Raw genomic sequence first — 9,302 nt, 5'->3', positions numbered from 1 at the left:
AGGAAGGAAGGAAGGAAGGAACGTCACCAGAAATCTACTAATAGTCATTAAGGTGGGATGACCGTGCTTACAAATCATTGGGTACAAAGAATTGGGCAGTGACGATATTTATCTGGATATTATATAAAGGCAATTAGAATTTGATGGATGGATCAGTTCTGAAGATCTGACTGGAAGCTAGCTGCCCTTTGGAGAAGTTGGTCGAGCTGTTCTCACAAGAGCAACATTTAGGAAGATGGACCGTTTACCGGAAGGGTTTGACGTTTGTCCGAGGACCAAGAATGAACTTTGAACCACACTTTCTTGGCTGTAAGCGCCAAAGGAAAGTAGGGGCTGACTGTTTCTCAAGGCTGGGAGGACCTAGACCCATCCATCATCCAGCCAGCCGAGGGCAGTTTCCTGTTTTGGGGGGCCCGAAGCTCCAACAACTCTGGAGGCCTTGTTTAAGACAGATCTTGATTTCTCTAATGTCCACAGACTTCCAGCGCCAGAAGCCTAGGACACACTCAGTTCTGCGACACCGCATTGGACTCTGCTGCTTTGTGACACGCCAGGTGAGTCTCCACAGTGGACGGCGGGAGTCTTCCTGGAAGTCATTCCCATCCTGGACAGCTGGCGACAACTCAGCTACACACCTTAAAGCACGCATACCACATAAATAGGTCCCTGTGGCCCATACTGAGTGTATTCCCAGAGCCATGTCCTCCTAGCTGGGTCTCCAAATGCCCGTGGCCACTCCATTGTCACTTGACTTTGGGGGAAGGTGATGGGGCCAAGCTGGGCTAGAGACAGAGGTTTCAACTTTAGAAATTTTTATAAAATCACAGAACCGGGGGCGCCTGGGCAGCTCCATCAGTGAAGAGTTTGCCTTCGGCTCAAGTCATGATCCTGGGGTCCTGGGTCTTCCTCTGCCCCTCCCCCCCACGCCCTCTCTCTCTAATAAATATAATCCTAAAACAAAAACAAACACATAACCATGAGAGCACATAGTAGGGCCCCTCCCAGAGCCTTGGAAGGGGCCGGTGCGAGCAGGGTCTCAAAAGTGAGGGCTAAAGCTTAAACTCCTGTGCTTTCACGGTCAATGCCTTGTGTGGCCAGCAAGCGTTCGCTGAGCACTTGTTCCGTGCCAGGGACTAATTCAGGTGCCAGGAATGCGGAAGTGGACAAAATAACCAAGGTCCCTGACTTGATGGTGCTTCTGTTCTAGTCCAGCCAAAGTAGATGTGTCCCCCCGGCTCTTGAGGGTGGGCATGATGGACGCATGGGCCCCCGCTGCCTGACACTGAATAAATATTTGTGGAATGAATGAATGGACATTTCAGAACTAAAAACGGCCACACTATGGAGGTTCAGGACATCAAAAACGAACATTAGGACGAATTATAAGGTGGATCCAAAAGCCGATGGAAGGTTCTGAGAATGTTAATGACATGGGCATGGCCCTCCGTTCTCTAGCACGCGGCAGGACTATTGTTCTGACATGTGCGGGTACTGGTGGGTAACCAGCCAACCTCCTTCTTTCTGGAACTCAATTGGCACTCTAGCGAGGACGCCTCCAAAGCGGGGCCCCCCTCAGTCCTGAGAGGTGAAAACGGACCGGTCCCCACTGTGATGTGGCTGCCTTGTCCTCTGCTTCTGCCCCCCCCCCCGCTGGCCGCCAGGAGCTGCGCATGGGCCCTGGCAGGTGCCCCCCCCACCCCCCGTCCCACCACTCAGCACGCAGGCAGCTTCACTCTCCCGCTGCCACCCCCACCCCTACTTCACAGAGAGAGAGGACATCGGGTGACGATGCCCACCGTTGCCTGTCCCCAGACCTGTAAAGTTACCTGCATCTGAGTCCCCCGTCTGTCCCTCCACACCTGTCAGCGTGGGACGGCCCCCGTTGCTTGGCTGGCTTGCGGCGACACTGAGGGATTGGGGCAGCTGTGTGGGTCTCAGTTGAAAATTGGCCCCCACTTTAAAGTGGGGGTAATCACGGTACCTAGTTTAGCGGGTCGTTGCGGGCCTATTAGGGGTTACTGGGGATTAAAGTCTCCGCCCCGTGCCTGACACAGGTCCTTTCTGTCGGGGTGACACTTACTACTGTCCTCCGGGCAGCGGGCCCTCAGTGTCCTGTGGGAGCCCCTCCTCGTCCGCTGTGAGGGTGTGCGCACCTGCTCTGGCCCCAGTCTGACTCTCTTCTCGCTCCCCGCCCCCCTTCATCCCAGCGACTCCGTGGCTTCTGTCACCACCCAGAGCTGAAGACGGGTGATCCACCTCTCACGGGGCTCCAGACGCCCAATCCAAATGCCCACTGCTGTCCCTGCTCCCACTCCCCACAGGCCCTCGAAGTCCGCGTGTTCAAAAACAGCTCATCAGGGCGCCTGGGTGGCTCAGTCGTGAAGTGTCTGCCTTTGGCTCAGGTCATGATCCCAGGGTCCTGGGATCGAGCCCCACATCGGGCTCCCTGCTCTGCAGGAAGCCTGCTTCTCCCTCTCCCACTCCCCCTGCTTGTGTTCCCTCTCTCGCTGTCTCTCTCTGTCAAACAAATAAATAAAATCTTAAAAAAAAAAGACAGCTCATCATCTTTCCCCACAAACTGCTTCTTCCTCCTGCTGCCTGTTCAGCTAGAAACGGGGTGCCCCTCCCGACCCAGCCCCCCGGCTAGGAACACATCTGCCTTCGCGTCCCCCTTGCCAATGCATGACAGGCCTGGTCGGCTGTGCTGAGGACTCTTCCTGTCTGCTTACCGCCAGAGTCATCCTTCCCGGGCTCTTGCTTCCGAACTTACCCCCTCCTGCAGGATGAAGCCCAGACTCAGCCCGGTTGGCGGTTGGCGGGGCTTGGAGGCCAGGCTGGGCTCCCTGCTGTCTGCGCTCCCCCTCTCTCTGGCTGTCCCCCTCCTGCCTCCAGGCATGCCGCCCCGAGGCACAAGGCACAGAGGGACACGATGGCTGGCCGGCTGAGTTAATGACCCTCCGGGTCGGCTGTGTCTCCGTGGCAGCCAGGAAAGCAGGGGCCAGAGTGCCGAGAACCTTCTAGAACTCTCTTTGTGGGTATCTCAGCAGCGGCTGCAAACATTCTTTCCAGATCGATTGTGAGCCTTGGGCTCTGGGAAGGAGGTGGGAAGAGGTGGCGGCCTTCCCCTGTCGGAGACCTCGGGTTCCCACTTCTCTGAGTCACCACTCCCTTCCCCTGTCCAATTTCTTTTTTTTTTTTTAAAGATTTTATTTATTTATTTGAGAGAGAGAGAATGAGAGAGAGCACAAGAGGGAAGAGGGTCAGAGGGAGAAGCAGACCCCCCGCCGAGCAGGGAGCCCGACGCGGGACTCGATCCCGGGACTCCAGGATCATGACCCGAGCTGAAGGCAGTCGCTGAACCGACGGAGCCACCCAGGGGCCCCTCCCCGCTCCCATTTCTTGCCCGCCCCTCGGGCTCTGTGCCCTCACTCACTTCTCCCTCCCTGTGTCCCGGCAGAGGAGGGGTCCTCCCTGCAGCCCAGGCTAGCCCCTCTCCCTCTTGGGGGCCGTGACCCTCCCCCTGTCCCCTCTGTCTTTACCCGTAGCCGTGCTCCCCACCCCCACCCGCAGTCCTGTTCCCCGCGTGGCCTCTTCCAGCCCGAAGCAGCTCCCAGCAGAACACCACTTGCCTCTCTCCACCCACGGACTCCTCAAAAAGGACTTCCTGGCGTTGAAAAGACAAGAGACAAGTGTCGGCAAGAATGTGGAACAAAGGGGACCCTTGCGCCCTGCTGGTGAGGTTGCGAGTTGTACCTCCAAACCTGAGCGATAGGCCCGCCGTGTGGCCCAGCAGTTCCGCCTGTGGGTGTGAATCCAAAGAAAACAGAATCCCTGTGTCCTAGAGATGCCTGCACACCCGTGTTGGCGGCGGGTCCGCGACCGCCGAGCCATGGAAGCAACCTGCAGGCTGAGGTCGCCGTTTCGCAGTAGGAAGTCAGGTCCTTGTGCCCACACTGCCCTCGGATCATAAGCAAGGAGAAGGGGGAGAGAGAGAGGAAACAGGATTTCCTTGTGCACTTCCTGCCTGCCCTGTTCTCACCGCCCCCTTGCTCCTTCCTCCTCACCCCCCCAGGGCGGTTCCCCACAGAGAATGCCCTCTCCAGGTCACCAATGAACGCCCTTCCCCAGCCCCAACCCCGGGGCCCGCCCCGACCCCACTGACACGGGTGCGAGGGGCTTTCTGCCTCACCTTCCGCATCACCCAGCGGGAATCTACTGAGGGCCAGTCCTGCGTGCAGCTCTGTGCTGGGGGGGGGGGGGACACGGAAAGTGTCAGGGGTGGTCCCTGAATGCGGAGATACGACTGAGATGAGCACGCAGAGAGCAGTGGATGGCAGAATGCAAGCACGTGCTGAGTTCCGTGGCGCCGGCCGGCCGGCCCAGCAGAGCAGCGGGAGAACTGGGAGGCTGGACACCCCCGAGGCGATTTTCAAGCATAAGGCACCAGCTGAGCTGAATACGATGGGCAGGATTTGCAGGGGCAGGGTGGGGTTAGAGTACGAAGTGAGCAACAGGCTCCCTCAGATATTTTCTTCATACTGAAGTGTAAATGACTGACAAGACCTTCCAATGAAACCTGTGAGTCATCCTTGCTTCTTGCATTAAAGCCTTCAACTAAGAAGATGCAGCCTTACTGATAGAATCTCGGGCCTCTATTCTGAGTTGGAGAAGGATCTCAGAGCAAAACCCAGATACGCCTCTATCCCTCCCTCTCTGACTGCAAGTTCTCCTACATGAGACCCGTGCACGAATTTCCCAGCTCTGCTGTGCAGATACTTTCCTTGCTATGAGGTCAGAGCCAGGTTTCAGCCTGCCTCAGGCTCACATGGCCTCCCGTCCTCCCAGCGGTCTGTTTGTTCTCTGTGTCCTTTGATATCAATCTCTGTTCACTGGACTTTTATAGCCCAAGTGTTATTTTAATCAAAACCAAGTTTTATTTTTTTGAAAATCTTTTCTTCTTTTGTACCGCCTGGCGCTCCCCTGTACCGCCGAATAATCCTATCAGATACTCATATGATGTTTCAAAACGCTCTGCATAGCACTGGTCACCTCAATGCTTTTCACAACGGTGCTGTCATTGTCCCTAGTTACGGGTGAGGACACAGAGGCACAGTCAAATTACTTGCATTTTACAGGGGTGCCTGGGGGACTCAGTTGGTGAAGCGTCTGCCTTCGGCTCAGGTCATGATCTCAGGGTCCTGGGATCGAGTCCCTAATCGGGCTCCCTGCTCCGCGGGGAGTCTGCTTCTCCCTCTGCCTCTGCCACTCCCCCTGCTTGTGCTCCCTTGCTCTGTCTCTCAAATAAATAAATAAAATCTTAAAAAAATAAAGCTATGGAAAGCTTCCAAAGGGTTTTAATGGAGGGGGTGTGGAGTTAAAATGGTCAGATTTTACCTTTTAAAAACAAGTCTTACTTTTCCATTAATTTAAACTCAATGCGTTTTCATAATCATTATAATGGGGAATTAACGACCCGTTACAGACATTTTCACATATGCACAGAACTTTGGGGACTGGTGTCCCGTAAGCAAGGGTTCTTTGCGATGCCCTTGCCTCTGAGAACACGCGTGGGCATCTACAAGGAGCTCAGCCTGTTGCGAGTGGCCGCGTGATCCGGCTCTGGTCACTGAGAAAAAGCAGAATCTGCCCCGGGTTCAGGCAGACGTTTTACTTCCCAGATGCAAGGACAACGTCTGGCTAGCCTGGCCCTGTACTCTTCCTCCTGCCTTAAAAATGAGTCCTGGGGGCACAGCAGCCGTCTGGCCAAGCCTGAGGACAAAATCCCACACGGTAAGGTTGGTGGGACAGGAAGAACCTGAGTCTTGGATGGCCCAGCCTGGAGTGCCCGCTTCTTGTCTCCTTGTGAAATGAGAAAGATGCTTGTCTCTCCAGTGGAGCCCCTGGAAGTCTGGTTTTCTGACTCCTGCTGTTGAGCGTAGTTGAGCTCTCCGATTGGACATGGACGGTCTGCAAAATCAGATCAAACTCGCGGCATCCCCCCCCGGGGGCTGTTCCCATCTTTGGACGCTTGGATAATTCAAAGGAAGAAGGCTTTGCTTTTATTGCTGACATGCTGTCCCCCTTCTCTGCAGGAGCTGTAATGGAAGCAGTCGTTCTGCCTTGTGTGTTTTGTCTCTTGAAAGGGAAAGGGCAGGCATCGAGGCTTCGGGCAGAAAACACAGCTACACCGCACCGCATCAGAATGTGGAATGTGCTGTTCTCATTTATTTTTTAATACAAACCCATCTTTGCATGTGGGCACTGGCAAAAAAAAAAAAAATTGGTGGTTACGAAATACTGACGAAGGAGCTGACATAGGAGGTGAGTGACACATGGCAAAGGAATCTTGTCTTCAAATTACACACAACGCCACCACTGTGGTCCGTGACCCGGCGCCCACATTCTTTCCATCTTTAGCCCACAGGGCTCCGGCGAAACAGAGCGTCCGCTCCGTTTGTTAAGTGGACGTGTAGCCACACGGAAAAGCCACCGGCAGGTCGGTGCAGCTGGCCTGCAGCCTGCGACCGTGTCCCTCGGCACCATCTGGCTCCTTTGAGAAGCAATAGAAAGGGTTTGTGCCACACTCGGGATGAAGTATCCTCCATTCTGTACCTACTGCATGCAGTGCAGAACAGCCCCTGTGTCTTGTGCACAGAGGGGGGTCAAAGCTGTGCATCCGGGCAGAGAAGACATTGCAGTTCTAGACACACACTCTCAAGAAGTCCGCAAGTCTACCACGTGAAGGACTTTTCGGGACCAAAGGCTGTCTTTTCAGCAAAGCAGCCCCTACCACCAAGAATTCCATTTGATCAGACAAATGCTACTGGTTAGTATCTCAGGGGCCAAGATAGAATCAGAGCAGCATGTAAACTCTCATGCCCTCGAGAGAAGCCCACGAAGGGCTATCTGGCCAAGGAGGGACGTTTCAAAGGAACACACGCAGCTGTGTGGGCGGCCCGACCGAAAATGTGAAACGCTAACCTGTATGCATAGTGAAGCCTCCCTGGCTTCTAACGGAGGGGAAATCCCTCCGATGGGGTCTGGCTGAAGCTCCAAATTAAGAGAACGAAGCTATAATCCCCATGACCTTGAGCTGGCATCTGAAGACTTGAATGTATGTCCATTTTCAGTCACTAAATTTTTGTAACATCTGGAGCAGGATTAAAGCCCAAAGAGGTTTAAGAACTTGTAATGATGCTAATTGTGGTCCGGCTGTCAGGAAAACATCGTCGGGCACATAAAGCCTCTTTCGGGGTGGAAATGGGCGTTTTGCCAAATTTGGTTCCCTCTTGGACCAGAAACGGCCTGGTCATCTCTCTGAACACTACTTGAACTTGAGAAGTCCATAGCTGCTTCACTGGGTGAAATAGGCTTCCTGGTGTCTTAAGTCAATTTACAAATCTACGGAAAGTCTAAAAAGTTTCCAGTTCCCCATTTTGGGGGAAAAAAAAAGGAGTATTATAAATAGATGCACAGAAAAGTACCTTAGGAAGAACTTGGAAAGTCCTATGGGGAAGTAGAATGACTACTTTTTAACGCACTTCACATTTTCCAAATTTTCTGATATGAACGTGTGTCACCTTTATAACCAGGAAACTTTATAAACTATTTTTAAGAAGGAAAAAAATGCTTCGAGATACTCCTTAAAAACCCAGGCGGCCCCCTGTGGGGGGGACAGGTGAGTGGATTCTGCCCTGGCCCCTCGCTGGCCCCTCCCTCGTAACTGGGGTCCTGGGGATCCACTCCGTGAGACTCAGTGCGGTAGTGTGTATAGTAGATGCTCAGGAAAGGCCTGTTAGCGTCGTTAGTGCTCCTCACATGATGTTCAGTGTTCACAACCCTTTCAGAGGGCCCCAGGGGTTGGATTCCTTTTGAGGAGAAATTTACCCACATTTCAAAGTGGAAAAAAACCCCAGACTGTCCAGAAAACAGGATGAAAGAAGAGTCCTCTCATTGCTCCAAAGTAGGGGGATCCTCCGTCCCCCTCAGGCCCCACAACCTCCGTGGGGAGGAGAGGGATGGAGGGAGGGCGCCAGTGTGGGGGGGCAGAGTCGGCTCCCACCCCCACCCGCCGGCTTCCAGACAGAGAACAAATGTGAGGCTCTCAGGACCACTTGTCGGGGATCCCCAGGCCTGGGGTCGGATGCGTGACCCGGGACACCACAACTGGCCCGCCGCCCTGGCCGGGGACTATTTCGGTTCTCACCCCGTGTCGCCTGCCCCGTGAGCAAAGCCTCCAGAAATGCTTTGACCTCTTCAAGGACAGAAAGGCCCCACAGCCTGCCCCACCAGGAGGCCAGCTTTTGCTCACTCAACCCCAGCGAAGATAGGGTTTCTCTCCTGGGTGGAGACAGACTGCCCCTCCCCCCCCCCCAAGGCCGGAGCTTTCGCGGAACAGGACCAGGAACATCCTTGCTCCGGGTCAAAGCCCTCGTGGAGACGTTCCGCTCAGAGTTTTCTGGTCATTTCAGCTAACGGGGTGTGATGGGAGCTGCTTCCTCCAGGGGCAGGCAGCGAGGCAGTGCCTGCAAAGCTGGGACGGTGCCCACCGCGTCCGTGCCCCTGACGTCGCGCTCAGCAGCTTCTACACTGCTGTGCTTCCTCCTCACAACAATCCCGAGAGGCGAGCCCAGCTGCTACTGCTATTTTATACATCCCTGGCCCCAAATTCCTGTGCGCCCACAGCCACCCTGTCATGCGTGCATGCCAGGGAGTGCCCTCTGCTCGCTCTCTCCCTCTCTCGTGGAATTTCTCAAGGATGACCAGTGCCAACGTGCTCTTGGTCTTTATGTATTCAAAGCCACAACTCCCATTTGTTCTTCGTTCTCTCCGCAATCCCGCCTCGCTTACCCCGAACCCTTCCCCAACAGACACCGTGGGAAGGTTTCCAACTTGGGTTCTTGAGATCATGTCCCCAAAGACGGATGCCCTGCGTCGTCTGCTCCCATATTCTCCTAAAATCTGTGATACTCCTTTTTATGGCCTGGGGAGCAAATGTGCTTCCACAGTGACCCAGTGATGGGATGGGAGAGAGAACTGGCCAGAACCATATGCCCTGAATTTTTTAGTGTAAGAGGAGCCCTGAGGAGCCCATTATTCATTTATCGTGCAGGCGTCCACCGGGCAACAGCCGACAGGTGCAAAACGATGCTCTGCTCGTTACCAGCTGTCAGGACGCTCAGCGCCGACTGGCCAGGGCAGCCCCTTCCTCTCTCTTCCCTTCTCCCCGACCCCCACCCCCAAGCCCACTCGGGGTGGACATACGGCAGCTCTTCGGGCTTACCCCTCCTTTCCCGAGGTCC

General features: G+C 54.7%; 1 long non-coding RNA gene across 1 annotated transcript in view; it reads right to left on the bottom strand.

The window, feature by feature from the left end:
- LOC141374058 (uncharacterized) overlaps nucleotides 1-3,513 on the bottom strand; it is a 19,312-nt gene extending 15,799 nt beyond the window's left edge. Inside the window, exon 1 of the long non-coding RNA XR_012380605.1 lies at nucleotides 2,730-3,513. This is a non-coding gene — a long non-coding RNA (uncharacterized lncRNA). The remainder of the gene's footprint in view (nucleotides 1-2,729) is intronic.
- Nucleotides 3,514-9,302: the final 5,789 nt, after the last annotated feature.

This window comes from Callorhinus ursinus, unplaced genomic scaffold (assembly GCF_003265705.2).
Source record: "Callorhinus ursinus isolate GAN/ISIS: 27379988/994484 unplaced genomic scaffold, GSC_fseal_2.0 scaffold13, whole genome shotgun sequence".
NCBI classification, from domain to species: Eukaryota; Metazoa; Chordata; class Mammalia; order Carnivora; family Otariidae; genus Callorhinus; species Callorhinus ursinus.
Note: the sequence above shows the minus strand (reverse complement) of the source record. Positions and strands in the feature narration are given on the sequence as shown.